This window comes from Sparus aurata, chromosome 1 (genome assembly GCF_900880675.1).
Source record: "Sparus aurata chromosome 1, fSpaAur1.1, whole genome shotgun sequence".
Lineage (NCBI taxonomy): Eukaryota > Metazoa > Chordata > Actinopteri > Spariformes > Sparidae > Sparus > Sparus aurata.
Genome location: NC_044187.1, coordinates 38,828,420 through 38,850,895, shown reverse-complemented (window position 1 = coordinate 38,850,895; position 22,476 = coordinate 38,828,420). Strand labels below are relative to the sequence as shown.

The 22,476-nt window shown below is 40.6% G+C and overlaps 1 long non-coding RNA gene across 1 annotated transcript in view; it reads right to left on the bottom strand.

The window, feature by feature from the left end:
• Positions 1-4,022: 4,022 nt before the first annotated feature.
• Positions 4,023-22,476, bottom strand: part of LOC115587132 (uncharacterized) — a 238,268-nt gene continuing 219,814 nt past the window's right edge. Inside the window, exons 2-4 of the long non-coding RNA XR_003984975.1 lie at positions 4,909-5,158; positions 4,471-4,694; positions 4,023-4,278 (exon numbers count right to left, since the gene is read on the bottom strand). This is a non-coding gene — a long non-coding RNA (uncharacterized LOC115587132). The remainder of the gene's footprint in view (positions 4,279-4,470; positions 4,695-4,908; positions 5,159-22,476) is intronic.

Here is a 22,476-nt window from a genome sequence, read left to right as displayed (position 1 = left end):
TGTGCATGTATTTCTGTGTGTATGTGCACATATTTCAATGTTTTCACCCTAAATGGCCTCCCATACAATGAGGAAACTACATTACACGTCAGGCGCGGCTGGCTGCACAGGCGTCAAAGCAGGCGCGAGTGACACGTTCAGTTGATACGTGCGCACGCTTTTTTAAAAGGTTTTTAATGCCATACACACACACACCCACACGCATGCATGCACACACCCACACGCACACACACTATGGCGTTAGAAAGGTTTCAAAAAGCGTGCGCACCTATCAGCTGAACGTGTCACTCGCGCCTGCTTTGACGCCTGTGCAGCAGGCCCCCGTTCACGCGCACGTTCACGCGTGATGACTGCTGCACGCAGGTAATCACACATCGCTTCGTGACTACGCGTAACATTCATGCGTCTTTTTGCGAACGCACGTGTTAACGCTGGCATGAAGATGATTGAACATTTTTGTCACGCGCTACGCGGAAATGACGTGCGCAAACTCTGTCACACGTAACAAGAAGCTGCGTAGTATGAAGCAGCGTGTGCACGTACGTGAGGTCGCAGATTCTGATGCTTCGCAGCCGGAAGTTGATCTGCACCGTGCACACCAGTCCGCGTACATAAACGTGTCGCGTAGTTGTTCTGTGTTCCATTTTCATCCATTAGATGGTACAATTGATCCAATGCGAGATACAGACATATAGGCTTTTGCATGACATGATTCATTTTAACCCCGGAGTGAGGGGACAACCTTCCGTTCCGACACAGCCTTCTATTGTGAAACAGCCCCACTCCGAAACACCGCTGTTCCAGCCCTCCCCTCAAAACATCGCATTTCCGAAATTGATTTTCAAGTTTACATTACTTCCTACATCAAACACTGCCATCCACTCACCGGCCGCACTCACACAACGCATTGCTTTTTATTGCTAATAGGCCTATGTCACTATCTTCATTTATTATATAGTATATTTTCGCTTGCAGCAAACACATTTAAACGTTTGTCTAATCTTTTTACACGCACTATCCGTGGTGCTGGAATCCCCACTTCCAGCCGCACTCGCACAACTCTGAAATAAACTGTGGCCCATGGGTGCGATCTGCCGGGGAATGACCCCTCTGCTCGTTTGTTTTAACATAACTTGTCTTTGTGGAAGGTTAACAATGTATGAGTGGATTGAGCAGTGCTGCTCAGTTTGTCTTTGAAAAGCAAAGGAGAAGACAATAGGCTACCTATGTATTTTTGATTCAATAAACATTACATGAAATTGATTGTGTATCCATCTCTTATAGCCATGGACGGATTATCATGACCACGGGCCTACACACGCAAACTGTGCGCACGCAAAGGCTGTTACATAATTACAATGAATGTAATAATGTCCGCAAACGTAATAAACCTCAATCACCTACTAATACTGACCGTGCGTGCAAAATCCAACTGCTGACCCTCCGCTCCGCTGTCACACAACGGATCCCCCGTCCGCGCTCCCTCTCTCTTGCCCGAAAAATAATTTCCATGAAGAAAACATCGCCTGACATTTAAATTTAAATTCCCATTGACAGTACAAATCTCAAGAAATCTGGATGTATTGCTCATTTGTAAACACAACACTTATCAGTCTATAGGCAAAAATCTAAAGGTTTATTAATGCAATTCATTTCAAATTCACTTTATTGGCATGAATGCCACAACAACAATATTGCTCCAAGCACCAAGAACCACGAAAAGAATACCTAGCACAGCAAATAATAATAATAATAATAATGATAATAATAATAATGATAACTTTGAACATTATCACAATTAAGTTATCAATCTGCGATGTAAACAAAATGCAAACATTAGACTTCTAACCATTTTTCTAAAAGTGTCTGTATTTTAATTGAGAATAGTTTTTATATAAATTACACAAAAGGAAAAGAAAATATGATTTGTTTTACCTATTTCAGCCATAAGCGGTCATATTGACCGCACATCATTTCGCGGGATTTCATTCATTTTCTCTCTTGTGTCTAACTTTGTTAGCGGTCTCCAGCTGTGCGACTGTAACACAACATTATATGAAGAAGGACTAACACTAATAGCCTAATTGATTGTTATTTCTTCCACTTACAGAACTGTTTACGACTCGAAACAATGTTATTATATATGACGTTTCTGACCAAATGTCGCGGCTTCAAATGCATCAAATTCCCACATCCAGTTACGCAGGCAGCTGTCCAGGGTGCTGAACCAGGTGACAGACAAAGCTGCACTCTGCGTTCTGATGTTTGCTGGGCAGATCTGTCCCCCTTGGTTTCTCATCCACTCTGTTGTGGGAGATCTCCCACAGAGCAAAAGAAATACACTTTTTTCTCTCCCCGCTCGGCTCGAGCCCGGCTGAACTCTGGCCTGAGCCCACTTCACCCAGGCGCGAGCCTGCAGCCCCCGCTCCTGCTGACAACAGACCGGGGGAGAAAACAGACATTCCTTTGCTCAGAACCCATATCAGGCTGTGTCTGAATATGCACGAAGATCGGTATAACGCATTGGAGCAATTTTCATACAATTTCGGATATTTAGCATGATAAAGTAATTTCAATTCAACATAGCCATTTGTCCAGCTGAAGCATAATGAGCGTTATGTCATTTATATGAAGTAGGCTTGTTTTGCGGTTAATCAGCCACATGATCCGTTTGAACCCACAAAGGAAAAAAGGATAAATGTGCAGCCTCCGTTTCCTTTCTGATTGAGTCCGTTCGGAGTGGGGGGGGGGGGGGAGGGGGGGGGGTTTCGGAATGGAGGGGTTTCCCCAATAGACTTTTCGGAATAGCGGGGTCTTTGAAAAAAAGGGAAACCCCGCCATTACGATGAATTGAAGTCTATATTCGGAACATAACTTGTCTTTGTGGAAGGTTAACAAGGTATGAGTGGATTGAGCACTGCTGCTCAGTTTTTTTTGTTTGTTTGTTTGTTTGTTTTTTAAAGCAAAGGAGAAGACGACATGCTGACCCACAACCCAGTCGCCCTGCAGCCTTTTTGGCTAATTTTTGGGACTATTTTATCAGATAATATGCTACCTATGTATTTTTGATTCAATAAAAACTACATGAAATTGATTGTGTATCCATCTCTTATAGCCATAGAGGGGATTATCATGACCACGGGCCCCTGCCTACACACGCAAACTGTGCGCACGCAAAGGCTGTGACATTATTACACTGAATATAATGTCTGCAAACGTAATAAACCTCAAACACCTACTAATAATACTGACCGTGCGTGCAAAATCCAGCTGCTGACCCTCCGCTCCACTGTCACACAACGGATCCCTCTCTATTGTAATTGTTTGCCCGAAAAATAATTTCCATGAAGAAAACATCGCCTGATATTTAAATTCAAATTCCCATTGACAATACAAATCTCAGGAAATCTGGATGTATTGCTCATTTGTACACACAACACTTCTACAGGCAAGAATCAAGAATCTAAAGGTTTATTAATTCAATAGCCTAAATTTCAAATTCGCTTTATTGCCATGAATGCCACAACAATATTGCTAAAGCAATAAAGAACTAACGAAAAGAATACCTAGCACAGTACCGTTATACTAACTGTGTGTGTTTATGTGAAATAATAATAATAATAATAATAACTTTGAACATTATCAGTTATCAATCTGTGATGTTAATAACAAAATGCAAACATTACAGACTTCAAACCATTTTTCTAAAAGTCTCTGTATTTTAATTGAGAATATTTTTTATATAAATTACAGAAAAGGAAAAGAAAATATGATTTGTTTTACCTATTTCGGCTATAAGCGGTTATATTGACCGCACATCATTTCGCGGGATTTCATTCATTGTCTCTCTTGTCTCTGACTTGGCTCTCATCTACGCTGACGTAGCCTATATGACGTGTGTTTCGATAACCAAGAAAGTGCTTGGAGACCGTAAAGGGCATTTAAAACAATATTTATTGACAGAAATTATAGAATGGGGTCTGGGGGGAAGGGGTCCGTTATTGTGGTGACTTGGTAACACCGATTCTCCACGACCACCGCTGTCTTCCACTTGCACACTGTCCTCTGCCGGGCGCAGACTCGGGAGCTGTGGGGGAAACGAGATGGCAGTCACTGCACTTTTAAACCCAATACATGCACACCACTTCATTTACGTCCTAAGATCGTTGCTCACACGATGGGGCAGAGTATCAACTGTTCACAGTCACCTCGGGCCAACATCACTCTCGTCATTGGCACCACTGCTGTCACACCGTCCTTGGGCGCCGGCCTCTTACGCTGTCATGGGGGGGGGGGGGAATCACTACTCGCACAATGGAGGCAGAGTAGGGATGTAACGTATTGGTAATACCACGATATCGTGATAACAAAAGTGTCTCAATATTATTGTGAACATATATGGTGTGAAATGACTGGCAAATACTGTAGATTTTGATCTCATTACATCCCTAGGGCAGAGTATAAACTCACATTTCAATTAGTCCGACAGTCAATGCCCGTCTGCTGGCAACAGCTGTCGTTCTCTTTCTCCTGCTTCTTTCCCCGTGGATCTCACACTCCTCTTCCTCTGTCTGCTCGCTGCAGGTGTAACTGGGTCGGTCTGCAGGCCCCGCCCACTCTGCTGTGTTCTGGTGTAGAATCAGACACTGGCAACTCTTGTCAAACCCTGGTTTAGCCCTGTATCAACAATACACCTGACATGAAAAAGGACAAGCTTAGTGTAGGTATATAAAATGGTGAAAACCAGACACAACGTTACAGGCAACACTATTATTTTAAGCTCTCAAAACTCAGTTCTACAGGTGCTTTTCACCAGTGTGACGTGTCTGAGTGGATCTGTTGTTAAACTATAATGTTAAAAGTTCACAATCATGATTTGGGTTCAAAGATCACATAGATACTGCTTACCTGATTCAGAATTGATGTGCAGTCTGATAGCTAGTCTTCCCACAATGTCATGATCCCCCGGTGGGTTTAACTGGTGACTGTATGGTAAACTGGACTGAATCACTTATGGCCGCTGGGTTAGAATTAGTTCCTTTTAGTCCTTTTAGTTTTAGTTCATTTTAGTTTCTCAATTGCTGATTAGGAATGGTTGATGGTGTGAGTGTGACAGATGAGTATGTGTGTGTGGAAGGTATATGAAAGTTGTGTGGTTCTGTAACAGAGAATAAAAAGCAGTTATCAGAACTGCAGGTAGCTACATGGTTAACTATACAGCACCAGGAATGGTAAACAACCAATAGAAATAAGAATTAATCATTCAGCTTAATTCACAACAGCCAGGTGCTAGCACGTCTCTCTCTCTCAGCAGCAGCAGTCAGGAAGGCAAAGAAAAAGAAATATAGCCTGAGTGAAGCGCTGGAGCCGCAGGCCGATTCCCGTCACTGACAACTAACTTACCTTTGTGGTCCTGGTGACTGGGTTACACCCCGCCTTTCCGAAACCCCGCTGTTCCGAACATAGACTTCAATTCATCGTAATGGCGGGGTTTCCCTTTTTTTCAAAGACCCCGCTATTCCGAAAAGTCTATTGGGGAAACCCCTCCATTCCGAAACCCCCCCACTCCGAACGGACTCAATCAGAAAGGAAACGGAGGCTGCACATTTATCCTTTTTTCCTTTGTGGGTTCAAACGGATCATGTGGCTGATTAACCGCAAAACAAGCCTACTTCATATAAATGACATAACGCTCATTATGCTTCAGCTGGAAAAATGGCTATGTTGAATTGAAATTACTTTATCATGCTAAATATCCGAAATTGTATGAAAATTGCTCCAATGCGTTATACCGATCTTCGGACATATTCAGACACAGCCTGATATGGGTTCTGAGCAAAGGAATGTCTGTTTTCTCCCCCGGTCTGTTGTCAGCAGGAGCGGGGGCTGCAGGCTCGCGCCTGGGTGAAGTGGGCTCAAGCCAGAGTTCAGCCGGGCTCGAGCCGAGCGGGGAGAGAAAAAATGTGTATTTCTTTTGCTCTGTGGGAGATCTCCCACAACAGAGTGGATGAGAAACCAAGGGGGACAGATCTGCCCAGCAAACATCAGAACGCAGAGTGCAGCTTTGTCTGTCACCTGGTTCAGCACCCTGGACAGCTGCCTGTGTAACTGGATGTGGGAATTTGATGCATTTGAAGCCGCGACATTTGGTCAGAAACGTCATATATAATAACATTGTTTCGAGTCGTAAACAGTTCTGTAAGTGGAAGAAATAACAATCAATTAGGCTATTAGTGTTAGTCCTTCTTCATATAATGTTGTGTTACAGTCGCACAGCTGGAGACCGCTAACAAAGTTAGAAACGAGAGACAATGAATGATATCCCGCGAAATGATGTGCGGTCAATATGACCGCTTATGGCTGAAATAGGTAAAACAAATCATATTTTCTTTTCCTTTTGTGTAATTTATATAAAAACTATTCTCAATTAAAATACAGACACTTGTAGAAAAAATGGTTAGAAGTCTGTAATGTTTGCATTTTGTTTACATCGCAGATTGATAACTTAATTGTGATAATGTTCAAAGTTATCATTATTATTATTATTATTATTATTATTATTATTATTTACTGTGCTAGGTATTCTTTTCGTGGTTCTTGGTGCTTGGAGCAATATTGTTGTTGTGGCATTCATGCCAATAAAGCGAATTTGAAATGAATTGCATTAATAAACCTTTAGATTCTTGCCTTACAGACTGACAAGTGTTGTGTTTACAAATGAGCAATACATCCAGATTTCTTGAGATTTGTACTTTCAATGGGAATTTAAATTTAAATGTCAGGCGATGTTTTCTTCATGGAAATTATTTTTCGGGCAAGAGAGAGGGAGCGCGGACGGGGGATCCGTTGTGTGACAGCGGAGCGGAGGGTCAGCAGTTGAATTTTGCACGCACGGTCAGTATTAGTAGGTGTTTGAGGTTTATTGCGTTTGCGGACATTATTACATTCAATGTAATTATGTAACAGCCTTGCCTTACAGCACCTTTGCGTGCGCACAGTTTGCGTGTGTAGGCCCATGGTCATGATAGTCTATGGCTATAAGAGATGGATACACAATCAATTTCATGTAATGTTTATTGAATGCTTTTTTGAATTGCTTTTTTTTTTCAAAGACAAACTGAGCAGCAGTGCTCGATCCACTCATACATTTTTAACCTTCCACAAAGACAAGTTATGTTAAAACGAACGAGCAGAGGGGTCATTCCCCAGCAGATCGCACCCATGGGCCACAGTTTATTTCAGAATTGTGCGAGTGCGGCTGGAAGTGGGGATTCCAGCACCACGGATAGTGCGTGTAAAAAGATTAGACAAACGTTTAAATGTGTTTGCTGCAAGCGAAAATATACTACATAATAAATGAAGATAGTGACAAAGGCCTATTAGTAATAAAAAGCAATGAGTTGTGTGAATGCGGACGGCAGTGTCTGATGTAGGAAGTAATGTAAACTTGAAAATCAATTTCGGAACAGCGGTGTTTAATTTCGGAACGGCGGTGTTTTGAGGGGAGGGTCGGAACAGCGGTGTTTCGGAGTGGGGGTGTTTCGGAAGGGTGGTGTTTGGCAATGGAGAGGTGTCGGAATGTCACGGCGCCCCCTGGTGGGTTAGACTGCTGCTGTCAGGGGCAGGAGGCTAACGTTACACAGTTGAGCCCGTCAGGAGGGGCCCAGTTTCAATGTTTTGTTTACAAACTGTAACAAGCAATACTCCAGACTCTACTTTTAAACTTACACAACACAAATGACCTATGTATTTATACGTAAATATTAACCATTTCCCAGTCACCTTTCTCATCCTCGTCTTCTTCGTCTTCTTCTTCTTCTTCTTCTTCTTTTGAATTTCCGGCAGGCAAAGTATGGCTCACTGCTGCCTCCCCTGGTTGATTAAAATGAAAAGGCCAACTACGTGAGGCGTTCATGTACGCGGATTGGTGTGCGCGCTGCAGATCAACTTCCGGTTGCGTAGCATCAGAATCTGCGACCGCATGTACGTGTGAACGCCTAACAACATTTGTCAAACAGTGACAGACAGACGTGCACACGCTGCTTCATACGTACGCACGCACGCATAACAAAATAATCATGCGTGCGTGCGCACACACACACGTTTTTTTTTAAACTCACACATTCATACATACGTACATACAAACATAGATACGTGTGTGTGTATTTATGTATAATGCACATTTTATTATTCTTCTGTCATTTACAACTGTTTTAACTATAGTTCTTGTGTAGTGATGTTTCAGACAGTTGTAATTGTATGACTGGAGTGACAAACAACTTGAATGTGAGCCTACATGTTAAATTCAAACTATCCAAGCATGACCTACCATCCTGTGCAGGGGGAGCTGACTGCTCTTGGTCACTACTGCTGTTCCGAGGCTGTTGACTTGACTGGGCCTTTCACTGCTGCTGGTAGAAGCTGTGGCTGGCTCTGACTCTTTTCTTCTTTTGAAGAAGCAGCTCTGAATATCTCTTCTTTTCTTCATAGCTATTCTCTAAACAACCCTGGGGGAAATGTAATTCAATCACTCAATCAATCAATCAATTAATCAATCAGTCAATTTACTTTGAAGTACTACTACAAACTACATCAAGCAGGATCATTGTCAAATTGGGTTAGAATCAGTGTGCAAAATACAAGTGTTCAGGCGCACAGGTGGTTGAGTGGTTAAAGCGCATGCCATATACGCAGCCGACCCCGGTTCGATTCTATTTGGAGGTCATTTGCTGCATGTCACATCTCCCTCTCTTTCCCGTATTTTTCCTCTCTGTCTACTGTTTAATAAAGGTGTCTATGCCGAAAAAAAAAATCTTAAAAAAAAAATCTAAAAAAAAATACAAGTGTTCATGGGGCTCTGGAACCCCTTAAATAACAGCTTTGACTCTATTAAAATGCCAAAAAGAATGAAGTTGTCAACAATGTGCCCAATTATGTCTATTTATAGTATCTACAAATGTCTATTTTTACATAACTACCGACATCTTCGATCACTTTTAAATAACACAGTTAACACATATTGCATCTCAAGCATTTGTGGCATTTGAATACAATTTGCTCTGCCTCTGCCTATTTAAACATCTAAATACTGTATGTGAACTGTGAAGATGATCCAGACAAAAAAGTGCTTTATCTCCAAGAGCAAAAAGTCTTTAAACAGCCCTTAAATCACAGAGCAAATAAATAAATCCCAGCTTGTTCTTGTGTTATAGCTACTTGAATCTAGACTGTCTCACTTATATTTCAGACACTGGTTGGTCAAAAATATACAGTAGCTCTACTCAGGGGTGGACTGGGACAAAAATTCAGCCCTGGTATTTTCTGTCCAGACCAGCCCACTCCACCACGTAGAAGTCCACAAATCTCGCGGCATCTTCTCTCACACATACTACAAAAGGAGAGTCGTATTCCTTGATAGCAGTTAACAAATAAAGCACGTAGCTATGAACTCAAGGACTAAAATTGACAGCTATAGCAATCAACCAATCAATCTTTATTCATTATAGTGTCAAATCACAACAGAAGTTATGTCATGACAAGTGGTGGGACGAGACTAATGGGAAGAACACAAAACCAGACTCGGGGTGGGCGCATCAATATGAAAATCTTCAACAAGGAAATAATCATGATCAAAAAATGTTTCCAATCTGAGACAAAACAAGTTGCATAATAAACTCACAAAGTCAAGACGAAGGTCTCAGATATGATGGATGACTCAAGCACCATAGAAGCCATTCTAGCAGGTCAGGAAGTCTCTAATCATCACAAAGTATGATTTCATAAATCATAAAAAATTAAACTTATTATTTCCTATAGGTTTAGTTGTATTTTGTGCTAAAATTCAAAGTATCTCAGCTTGATTCTGCATCTCTATTTAAAGCTCATTAGTCCACGTGAATGTTTACTGTTGCTATGGCAACATGAGGCCGCTGACGTTAGCATCTGTTAGCTAGCTTAGCTAAATCATCTCAGGGTTTCCCCTACATGTAATTGACTGTGGCGCACCGCCACGGCAAAATAAAAGCCGCCACCCCTTAAAAATTCAGTGTTTCCCATACATTGATTAATATTTCTGCCTTTCCAGCGCATACCGATGTTTCAGTCAGTCTCTTTTTTTTGCATTACCTTTAATGACTTCAGAACTACTAATTCAGGGCTGTATTTGTGAAAAAAAAAATAAATAATCTAAAGCTGTTTTCTACGGAGCCCTGGAGGTGACATGGATGTTTTTTTTTTTTTATCTCGTGAGTGCGACTTACTATCTCGCACGCACCAGTTACTATCTCGCGCGCGGGATACAGTTAGTCGCACGTGCAAGATATTAATTCAAGCGCATTTTGATGTAATTAAACAGTGCAGTCAGTTAAATGCAGGCTTATTAGCATGGATCGAGACCATCTCAGAATTTTAATTGATTAATTGATTAATTAGTTAAAGTTAATAAAGTGTCTTATTGTTATTGTGTAACGGTAAGAGGTACATGTAACAGGTATTTTGATGATCCACGATGAGTGTCCAGGTGTTTTAATAGCCATTGTAATAGCTGTTTTAATGGCTATTATGCTAGCCATGATGGAGGAGTTGTAAAGGTAAAAGTAGTTTGGTTATAATTCATTTATGAAATAACGTTGCAGCAGTCACAACTGGCAATCAGGACAAACGATTAACAATGGATGCAGGTGCATATAGTAGGCTATCATATTCATGTGAAAGTTGTGACAGAAAACCTACATTTACTAAAATACCTTCAATTGTCCACGACATTCTCACACAGACCACATTCTCTCGGCTTTCACAGTACACTAAACACGTTTGTTGTCTTCTGTTATTATATAAAACAGATATACTATTGCTCTTTAAACCACAAGGGGGCGCTGTTGTATAAGACAGGTCATAGTTAACACACTGCACGTAGAGAGGTCAGAGTGCAACAACATGGCGACTATGTACGATACGACGCTGCTACTGAGAACAATGTTACAGTATAAGTTGTTGAAGTAAACGGCACTTGTTCATGATTCCTGCGTCCCATCATTGTTGAGTTAACACCACAACGTTCACTTCATTCAATCATTTGAGTCAGAGTGCCACTGCATCTACTTACTATCTCGCGAGTGCGAGTTACTATCTTGCACGCGCCAGTTACTATACAGATACAGCAAGTCGCACGTGCGTGATAGTAACTGGCGCGTGCGAGATAGTAACTGGTGCGTGCGAGATAGTATGTCGCACTCACAATGTTACGACCCGGCTCAAGGGGAAAAGGGATGCAACATAAACCAGAATGTTTTTGGTAAAATAACAAGTTATTTATTTGCAGGATTCAAAAAAGAACAGGAAAAAGGGCATGTTGGATGCTGCTCAACTAAAAGAAATAAATATAACTTAAAGAGGTCTCTCCAAAATGAGAGATATCTACTAAAAATAATCAATGTCAACTATAATCAGAAATACAAAATAAGCAGCACCCTCTAAACCTAGTGTCTCTAACATCAAGATGCTATCGGTGTCAGGCTGGTGTCAGTAAATTCCCACTACAAACCTTGCCCAATTTCCTTACCGCAAGTTCACAGTTTTTGGATAACACAATGATAACTCAAAGAGCACAACACACACACACACAAGGCCAGTTGGTCAAAAAAAGGCCCAAAATCACACAAAGGACAGCTATTTAAGCAGAGGGATGGTCTGGAAGGTGGTAGGTGGTTGGAGGAGATGGTCAGACGCCGCACCAATCAGATCACCAGCAGAACCAGGAAGTAGGCAGGTCTCGTGCCAGCAAATCCTCGGCAAGGGATCCCACATCCTGCTTAGCCTGACAAGGATGCACAACACAGATGCACATAGATACTGGAGGAGGCCGTAACACGAGATAAAAAAAAAAAAAACTATCCATGTCACCTCCAGGGCTCCGTAGTTTTCGGACCTAGAGCAGTGCACTTCACACTCTCGGAGGCTCTTCCACAACACACACACACACGGTGACAGATGGTGGGTCTGTGTGTCGCTCCGAAGCAGCCATGAATAGTTAAAAAATGACAAAAATGTCATCTATGACTGACTGTACGTTGAGTTGAAGAGTATCAGAAACATCTAGTTTGTTATTGTATATTCACAAAAATCCGATTTCATGTAAAACTGTTGGCATAAATAAATCCAATGTTAGAGAAAGGAAGTATTTTACTGTCGTCTTCCACCGCAGTCTTTGACGTTAACTAGCATGTTGGATATTTAGCTTGATAATTAGCTAGATGATTAAAATGGTCACTTAGAGCAGAGTTCTTCAGAGGCATACAAAAACAGGAAACAAAACGTGGCAATACTTAACTGTGAACAAGACAAGGCTGAGAATCAGGGCTGGATGTATTCGACAGGAACAAACGAAATACTCTGGCAACACGGACAGGGGAAGACAAAGACTATATACACATGAGAGGAGGGAGCACAGGTGGAAACAATCAGGGATCAGGGGAGATGCCAGACCGGTGACACAAGAGGAAGAGCAAGTGACCTGAAACGAGAGGAGAGTTACCTTTAATGATAAATGTGGATTAACATAATACTTGATAGACACCGGAGCTTCTCTTTTTCTCCAGTAAAACCAACTATATCTTCACGTTTTAAAGTATCTAAAGAAAACAGTTAGAGCTGTGGGGGTTGGAAGTATTCCTATTTGTCTACCTGTATTTAAGACTACTCCAGTATCTATAGATCCTTTCACTGGAAGCATGTCCAGTTTCACTACAATCCACTCCTTTCTGCTATCAGATACCACACCCGTGAATCTGTTAGGAGGAGATTTGTTATGCAAACTAAATGGCACCATCTATTGCAAACCTGACGATATCTTTTTAGAGACTAATGAACATAACAAAACAACTGTGTTAGCTGCCCTGATAGATCAAATTCAACCAGATGAAGAGAAAGGGAAAGTCCATGATAGAGTTGTGTCTAGTGTGCCCCGTCAGTGTGGGCCTCTTCATCTAATGACATTGGTTTGATTGAAACAGCTGAACCAGCACACGTGTTGCTAAAACAGAATTGCCAAGGATCTCGCAGTATCTCCTCTCTCAAGAAAAGAGTGAGGGCATTCTTCCCCATAATTCTATCTCTGTTAAACCAAAGGATAAAAATGTCATGTAACTGTCCATGTAATACTCCTATTCTTCCTGAAAAACAAAACAAAAAAACATTTAAAATAAATATAGATTGGTACAAGATCTGCAAGCTATTAATGAAGCAGTACTCCCCCATTTCCTTTAGTTCCAAATCCTACAACCATATTATCTTCAGTATCAGCCAATTTGACTCATTATACGATACTTGACCTGTGTAGTGCATTTTTCTCTGTTCCCTACATAGTCAGTCTGAAGTTTGCATTCAGCCTCTCTCTCTGCTGCTGCATGTGAGACTGACACAGTTGTCTTTCTCAAGGCTTTAGGAGTGAAGGGTCACTAAAGAAAGCTCAATTGTGTCAGAGAGAGGGACACACATTATCCGGTTCTACAAGAGTCCTTACTCTGTCCTGGATAAAAGCAATAGTGGAAATGCCAAAACCCACAAATGTGTCACAGATGAAGACATTTTAGGAATGACAGGTTATTGTAGATTATGGATAATAGATTTTGCTTATAGAGAATATGGAGTGCCACGCACAGGGCATGCAATTTGTGATAATTTTTCAATAATTGATAGCGCCGCCCTGCCACCCTCAAGTTCCACCCAAGTAGCTAAGTTGTTCCACTGATGAGAGCCTGTCATCTAGCAAAAGTTAAAATTGTTGCCATTAACACAGACTCCAAACATGCTTTTGGATGTTTACATGATTTCCTTCATCTATTTGCTGTTGTTAATTGTGATGCTCACACCAAATCCAGGGACCCTGGTTCAAGAGGCAATGCTCTGGCTGACCATGCAGCCAAAGCGGTTGAAAAACTTGATATTCCTGTCCTGATGTGATTCTTTAACAGGAATCTGCTGATGTGAGGTAGCATGAATTGTGACTTTCCCATGGTACGACGGCCGCGTTGTGGAACCAACTCCCGTGTACCTTGAGGATGTAATTAAGATGTTAATAATCTTGTATGTATAGAGATGTTCTCCAACCAGCCTGAAGCCTGGGCCTGTAAGAAGGCAGATTTTGTTTCTTTAGCTAAATGCTTGCCAAGCAACTCAGGATGAAGAAGATGGACCTCCATGCTTTAGATGAGTCTCTTCGAACTTTGTGCTCTGCATTAACCTCTGCTGTTCAGCTAATCCACAGACAATTAAAAGCTGTCCAGCCCCCTCCTAGAGAGTTGCATACATTGGTAATACTATTACACCAGTGAAGTACACGTACCTGGAATAAGCGCAGTACTTGAGTAAATGTATTCAGTGAGGTTAAATGACCTTATACCTACTAAATAGGTATAAGTATAGGTATAGGTACAGAATGATCGCTGTTTATCTGTGCATTTTTTTTCAGTCTGCTTCAAGGAGTGGCTTGTCAACAAAACATTTGGAGGAGACAGAGTTGCAGGCCAGATTGGGAAAGGCTGGGTGATACATCACAGAAAAAATCATAGACATAAACAAACAAAAGAAAAACCTTAAAGAGTGAGAATGTGAGCACCCTCAAACATTTGGATTGTATTTTTGGGGGGGATATTGTTATTGTGTTATTAATAATTTGTCATTTTTAAATTACTTTTACTGTTACCTTGTTTTTATTTTCATAGCATGAAATAAAGACGCATTGCTGGTGACTGGCATACCAGCACCAAAACACAACATATACTGGTCTTGCTGGTATGACCAGCATGCATTTGCATTGTTTAGAAATGTTTTTAACTTTGGCAGCGTGTATCATATCTGCTTCCTCTTTTTTCCTTTGAAAGCTGGCAGCTATGTGTAGATTTCATCTTAAAAGAGTGTGTAAAAACCTCTTTTCAAATCAGTTTGGGATCTCTGGGCTTCTGGAGACTAGGATTACATCGCCATTACATACACATGTAATAGCGACATACACATACTACACTGTTTACTTCGTTATGCTGGTCTAGAAGGTGAAGCTGTGGCTCCCAGGCAAAAAGTCAGCCTCTTCACCAGATGATGATCTGCTGCAGTGTGTTGTTGCAGTGTAGAGCTAGTTCATATAAGATTTGACTCTTATTTCCTTCTAACATTTCGGTGCTTATCTTGTTTTTATTGTTACCACTTTTAACACAAGCAGAGAAAAGGCTTAGGATAATGAAACATTCTCTCAGGTTACATTAATGGAGGCTGAGGTTGCTGGAATGTGAACTTCCTCAAATTAAGGAGTGTGGTCTTGACATGCCCAATTTGGAAAGTATCATGAGATGACTTTTGTTGTGAATTGGCACCGTACAAATTAACACTGATTGATTAAAATTCAATAAAGATCAGAGCCAATCAGCGCAGGAATTTCACGAGGGCCACGAGGGCCATGGCCAATTTGGCCTCGTGCCCCTGAAAAAAATATCTGCACTAAGGCCACAGTGGCCTTGATGCCCCGCCTGCATTGCCCTAGTTGATTTTGCAGTTTTCTCCTCTGCCTCTTCCCTGTCAACACGGCTTTGAACACCAACATCTTTTGCGGAAAATAAATGCGTCTTTTTATGACATATTGACAACATCATATGAGACGATGCGTACATCACCAGTAGTAGGTTCGATTTGAGCCTGGCATGAACCGCTCGGGCGGGCTACAACTACAGTTTGACAGTAATCTATCACTGGCTAACCAGGAGACTTCATCAAACGCACCCCCGACGTCCGTGTGGCAGAGACGTTGGGTCTGAGGGGGAGGAAAAAGTCGCCGGGCCTGAGTTAAGACAGTAGCCCATTTTACACAGCGTCTCTGCATTAACTCCGGAGCAGTGGTTCGCTAATTCTCCGCCGATGGTGATTCACACAGAGCGAAGCATCTCTGCTGTACCGCTGTGTAATTCACACAGAAAGCCGGCGCTGTGGCTCCTAAAGAGGCGTGATGGTACATGATGACGATGTCGGTGTTTCCCAGGTGCTCCCTGAAGTCTCGGTCGGGAGGACTGACGGTCGCGGTGATTTATTTTCACCACAAACACTCGGTGAGTTAAAAAATGTTTTTGCCGGTGACAGACGCTGTTTTTCAGGCAGAAATGTGACGAAGAGTTGGGAGGACAGACAGGAGGACAGACAGGAGGACAGATGCTTCTCCACGTACAGCTGCAGTATTTGTTTTCCTCATATAAGTTGCCAAAGACAGTTACAGTTACTACGTTACTTTTGTTTGGTCCTGTAACGTTGCTCTGTGGGACATTTCTCTGTATTTAGTTGAGTGAAGGACCTGTGCAGTTATCAGACTGTCAGACCGACACGCCCTCGCTCCGCGCCTCCGGATTATCCGTTCACACTGGGACGGTTCACATGCTGAAACTCTCCCTGACTCTCCATCCCCATCTTCAAACGATAGTGACTGATTAATCACATAACCTGGCATAAATGATTGTCACTTTGTAGTATATGTTAAAAATAAATATAACATAAAAATAAATGCATTTATGAATTAATAAATAGTTGAAAGTTGAACATTTCTCGCCTGAGCTTGTTTTATGTATTCATTTCACAGATATTTATACATTCTTAGTCCTTAAATTAAATTCATTATGGATGTGGACTTAAAATCATTGTTTTATTTTATGGCCCTGCTGCCCTGGCTTTTGGCCTTTGTGCCCTCAAATAATTGACAACACGAAAGGCCAAGTGGCCTTGCCCCTAAAATGGGGAAATTCCAGGCCTGGAGCCAATACTGCCACTTTAAACTCTACAACTAACTTCCACCAGGTCAGAAGCTTTCTATTACCCTAACCCTGTATCCTGTGACCCAACACACTCATGTTATTAGCTACAATATGTTTCTTGGCATCAGAAGTCATTACTGCATGTCCAAAACCAGTTAGCTCAACATGCTAAATTGTGTAGCTCAGGATTGTTTACCCAAAAATAAAAAATCCAGTCATCACCTCCTCCCCCATGTTGATGGAAAGTCAGGTGAAGTTTTTTTAGTCCACACAACAGCTTCACAGCAATATAGCGTTGTAGCATTCTCCTAAACAACTGAAATAACTGGAGACTTGATTTAAAATGTAATAAACATCCCCCCCAAAAATAAGATAAAATAAAATGGCTCCAAATATCCAACAGCTGTAATCCTAGTCTCCAGAAGACCAGAGGTCCCAAACTGATTTGAAAAGAGTTTTCTTACACACCCTTTTAAGATGAAATCTTCACATAGCTGCCAGCTTTCAAAGGAAAAAGAGGAAGCGGATACGATACATGCTGCCAAAATTAAAAACATTTCTAAACAATGCAAATTATAGTCATATATGACTATGTGGCATCAGAGGGTAAACAGGTTAAAAGATGACGGCTTTGTTGGTGTGTATTAACTGAACGGTTTTACTCCAAACATAAGGTGATTTTGCTTATCTTTAGTACAAACTGTGACTTCCTTGACTTGACAAAATCATCTTTTAAATGGACAAACATCAAATGCGTTTACAATGGTACAATTCAAAAGGGATCGAAGATGTGTTTGTCTCTCATCATTGACAACTTTACCGTTTATTTCTGATTTAGTTATTTATCTCTGAAATGAGCTGTGAGCATTTTCTATTATGTGCTGTGGCCAGACTGCGATATTGACATGGCAGGTGGAATCTGTCGGTAAGAGACAAGAGAAGACACACAGTCGACATTAAGAAGTGGCTATCAACTTTATTGTAATCCAGTAGAATAGAACATTGTAAAATATGCACATCTTATTTGACAAAAAAAAGTGTGTGTGCTCTACACTCTGTACTCAACAAAGTATGAGGGATTTTCACCTTTAAACCTAACAAGATCTTGACAGAATATCCTGCCAGCATACAGTATCTAATCATCAGTTTGTTCTGCTGTTTTCACAGATATGTGAGTCGTAATTCGGACAGGGGTACAACAGCAATGTTGTTAGTAATGTGACTTAAAAAAAAAAAAAAGTTTTCGATGAAAAACAAAGATAGCGATTAAGATAGGAGATTGGTCCATGACAGAAAAGAGTAGAGCTGTGAGGTGACTGCAGTCTGCTTCTATGACTCTTTCTCTCTCTCTCTCTCTCTCTCTCTCTCTCTCTCTATATATATATATATATATATATATATATATATATATATATACATATATATATATATATATATACATATACATATATATATATATATATATATATATATATATATATATATACATATATATATATGTATATATGTATATATATATATACTGATTGCTATATTCTGTAGCAATCAGTGGTTCAGCACATAATGCCATCACCAGAAGTCAATGTTTTTGTAAAGTGAAGTGTCTCTCTAGACAAAAAACACAATGTCAGCCCACAGTGTCAAGACTGATACTATATTCATTTTAAAATCCTTTAAAACCTTTTGTACAACATAGTCTTTGATCTACCATAGAAATGTACATATAGCATACAGTGCTCATCCAGATTCACTTCAACAGGCTACTGAAGTCTGACCAGATTCTCAACAGCTTCACAGAGAAAGGGGTTTATTTGTGAGACTGCTGGCATCAATTGCTCTGACACAAATCATTAAAGGGTAGCTGCATGTAATCCAATAAACTGATTCCAATGGCTTAGCTGCATTGTAGTTAATGTAGGTGCCAGGTTTGGAAAAGCAGTCCAATGGTCTAACATTAAACTTAGGGTGCACTCACACTCGGACCAGTGTCTCTGTCCCATGCCGAAGCATGACCATCCCTCCTCCTCAGTCCCCCACTTGCCTTCACTCACATTGTTCCAGCCCAAACAGGGCCTGAGCATGGTTAGCAACCATACTGTCCTGCAGCACACCTCTTCCAACCGTGCCAGGGCAAAGAAACAGTACAGAGCACTCACACTAGTCAAACAAACTGGACTTTGGGGTTCAAAAGTGCTTGGGCATGGTAAGGAATGCCTAGTCTGAGCCCTTCAGTGGCAACCTCCTGGGCTGAAATGAACGGTGACTCTGTCCACTATTTTATACAGTCAATGAATGAACTCCTGTAACACAACATGAACATTAAAAACAAAAGATCAAAATCAATACAGGAGAAACAGAGATATGTCCCTTTTTATTCTAGCATTCTTGTTCCTTTTTAACAGATAACATTTTAATTACCCACAATGCAACTTCATAACGTCACTGGAGATAATTTATCAGATGAAATGCAGTTCACATTGGAGCCACAGAAGGCTTCATACTACTTTTTCACTTAATGCAGCAGTACTCTGTAAGACTTGTAAACATACATTAACGTGTAAATTGGTGGAGTGCAAGTCCCTGAACAGAAAACTCAAACACACCCACTCAGGTGTTTTCATTTCTTCTGGTTGTTTTGACCTCTTTACAGGTTAATGAGATGCTGAGAATTCCATCAAACTACTGCATCAGTAAGAATCAAAGATGGATTTCTTCATCATAAAAAGGTGCAACAAAACCAAAAAAGCGTCAATCAAATAGTCCGGGCATGCCCACACCATCCTGAGGAGAGATCTAATGAAGAAGTGAAAAACACCTGTGTGAGTGTACCATGGAAGTGGATAAGCTTTAAGGGTCACATGTTGTCCCTGGAGAAATATTATGGACTATAACCAAATAAATCTTAAATAAAAACATCACACAGTTGCCACATGTTGTACATGTACATTTCTGCAAACCACAGATATGTTGAAGTTTTGTGTTGTGCACAAACAACACAAACAGGTTTAGGCCCCAAAAAAACTTTTGAGCTTTTGGTAGGATAACGTTTTCGTCTTGAATACCTGTTTGGGCGCCAGAAACATGGCTGGAATTAGTCTAATTTTTGTTAAAAATATCAGGTGTCACATGTGTAAATCTTGAAATGCGGCATCCCCTTTACCTCCTTATATGAAAGTCAGGTCAATTACATATAATATGAGTGTAATTTGTAGTATTGTCCATATGGTATGGTGTGAATGATTCAGCGGGTGCAGAAACATTAACTATCAAACAAACCATGTTGACACTAAATAAGTGCCAACCATTTTCCGCATAGATCTTGAATGTGTTTTCTTTCTGGACAGCCACTGACTTGCATTTCTTGTATACTATGAAAAGCTTTACGCCTGTGAGACAGTTGCCTTGCTGTTATGTCGTGATGATTCAAAAATCTAAATAATTAAAATGAAGTACAGAAGAAAATATGCAAAAAAAATCAAGCTGATTTTATACGGAAACACAGATACAGGAAAGTAAGGATGATGATATAATATACTGCCGGTAGGAAATGATAAAGTACACAGATTGCTTGGATATTCATTGAAAACAGTATATTATGACCATAATGACCGTATATAATACTACGTGTATCATCATCATGAAATATGGACACAGCTGTAAAGTACAAACTACTAATATTCACTGCCTAGAAAAATGAGTTAATCTCTAATTTCTAACAAACGTCAGTCCTTGGAGCTGTGCAGTAGATAATAAAAATGTCTTGACGATTGAAAACAACAAAAAAAACCCATTTATTTGAAACATGCAAATATTTCTGTGGGGAAACACTGATGTAAATAACGCACAGTGACTGCAAGGAAAGACTTCATGGTAACAGGCTAACTCAACATCCTTCCAGGAAACTGTTGAATGCTGCAGTGCATGAATGGGAAAGTTGATCTTTCACTTATCCAACTCTTAACGGGTAGCATTTGTGTGTTTTGGGACATTCAGGGGAAGTCTGGTGTGCTCTACAGAAATGTCAAACATTTACAGAAGCATGCTGTAGCAGAGAAGTGAAAACATGATGACGGATATACAGATGATTGCATGTATGGTGTAGCACAGAGAAAGAGAAATGTAAACTCTTCAAAGTGAGTGTGAAATTGTAAATGGGATAAAAAAAAAATACCAGCATGGTCCTTTAAATTCTGGTTCACACGAGTGTTGGTGCAAAATGATTCACCAGCTGACCATTTGGAAGACATCGTAGTGGATTCAAACTGGATACATAACCACACCAGCAGTCCCACCCCCTGCAGGTCACTCTCACAGCACTGGGCAGCTCCTTCAGCAATAGACTAATACACCCCAAGAGTGTGAAGGAGAGGTACTGCAGGTCCTCCCTTCCTGCTGCTGTCAGACTGTACAACCAGCACTGCTCCCAGTAGACCTCACTGTGCACTGTGTAATACTACTATACAAAACTCATCTCTGGTTTGCACTATCTGGCTATTTATTTCAATTCAATTCAATTCAATTCAATCTTTATTAGGGACACATCTCATGAGCGGTCCATAGCACAATAAAAATAAAATAAAATAGAATAAAATACATATACGCACATACATGTACATACATATTCCCCCCCGCGCGCACACACACACACACACACACACACACACACACACACACACACACCATATATTTACATACAGGCTTGAACACCAGTGGTTCCACATTCTAGACGATTTCTATTTAGTATTTAATATCCATATTTATCATTTGTATTTGTAAATAAAACTGTACTGCCACACTGTTAATTTTGTACAATATCATGTTTATATGTATATACAAGTCTATTCTATTTCTTACCTTTTTAATTATATTGTTTATTTTTTACTATTATGTTTTTTGCAATATTACTGTCCTTTGGGTGCTGTGGCAAACAAATTTCCCCGTTTGTTGGACAATAAAGGAATACTGATTCTGACTGATTCTGATGTAATCTATATTTGGCAGTAATGTACATGAAACATTTACGCCAATAGAGGTTGTTTAAATGAATATGTTAGTGAGCACTTCTACTTTGCCAATTCTGGTCACAATAGTAGGACACTCTAAAATGTGTTCTCATTATATGACATGCCTTAGCATCAGTTCACAAGAAAATGTCATAGATGTCGCAAGTTTTGAGGGAGCGTCTAGTTGGTATGCTGACTACAGGCATGAGCATGTAGGCCATGCAGTACCTGGGAGGGTTTCAGTTTATACAGAATTTCTTTGGTTTTGCAAACAAACGTTTTAATCAGCTGTCACGGTGACTAGTCTCAGACAGTAATGCAGGAGGAGGTCCTGGGCTGGTGTGGTTGTATCTGGTCTGTTTTGATGCCACCTGAATGTGCTGCCAAATTCCCAGAAACAACATTGGAGACGGTTCAGAGTATGATGATGAAATTATCATTCATCTCTGGGTGACATTCCTACAGTCAGCATGCCAACTGCATGCGCCCTCAAAGCTTACAACATCTTTGACACTGGGTTGTATGTAAAAAACTGCACATAGCATTAATCCAAACACACCTGTGTAAAAATCATTCTGTTTAATTAGTTATCTTGATATACCACACCTGTCAGTCAAATAACCCAGTTGGCACCAGATGTCACTTTAAAATCCGACAGATGTTGAACTCTAACACTGAACAGACTTAAA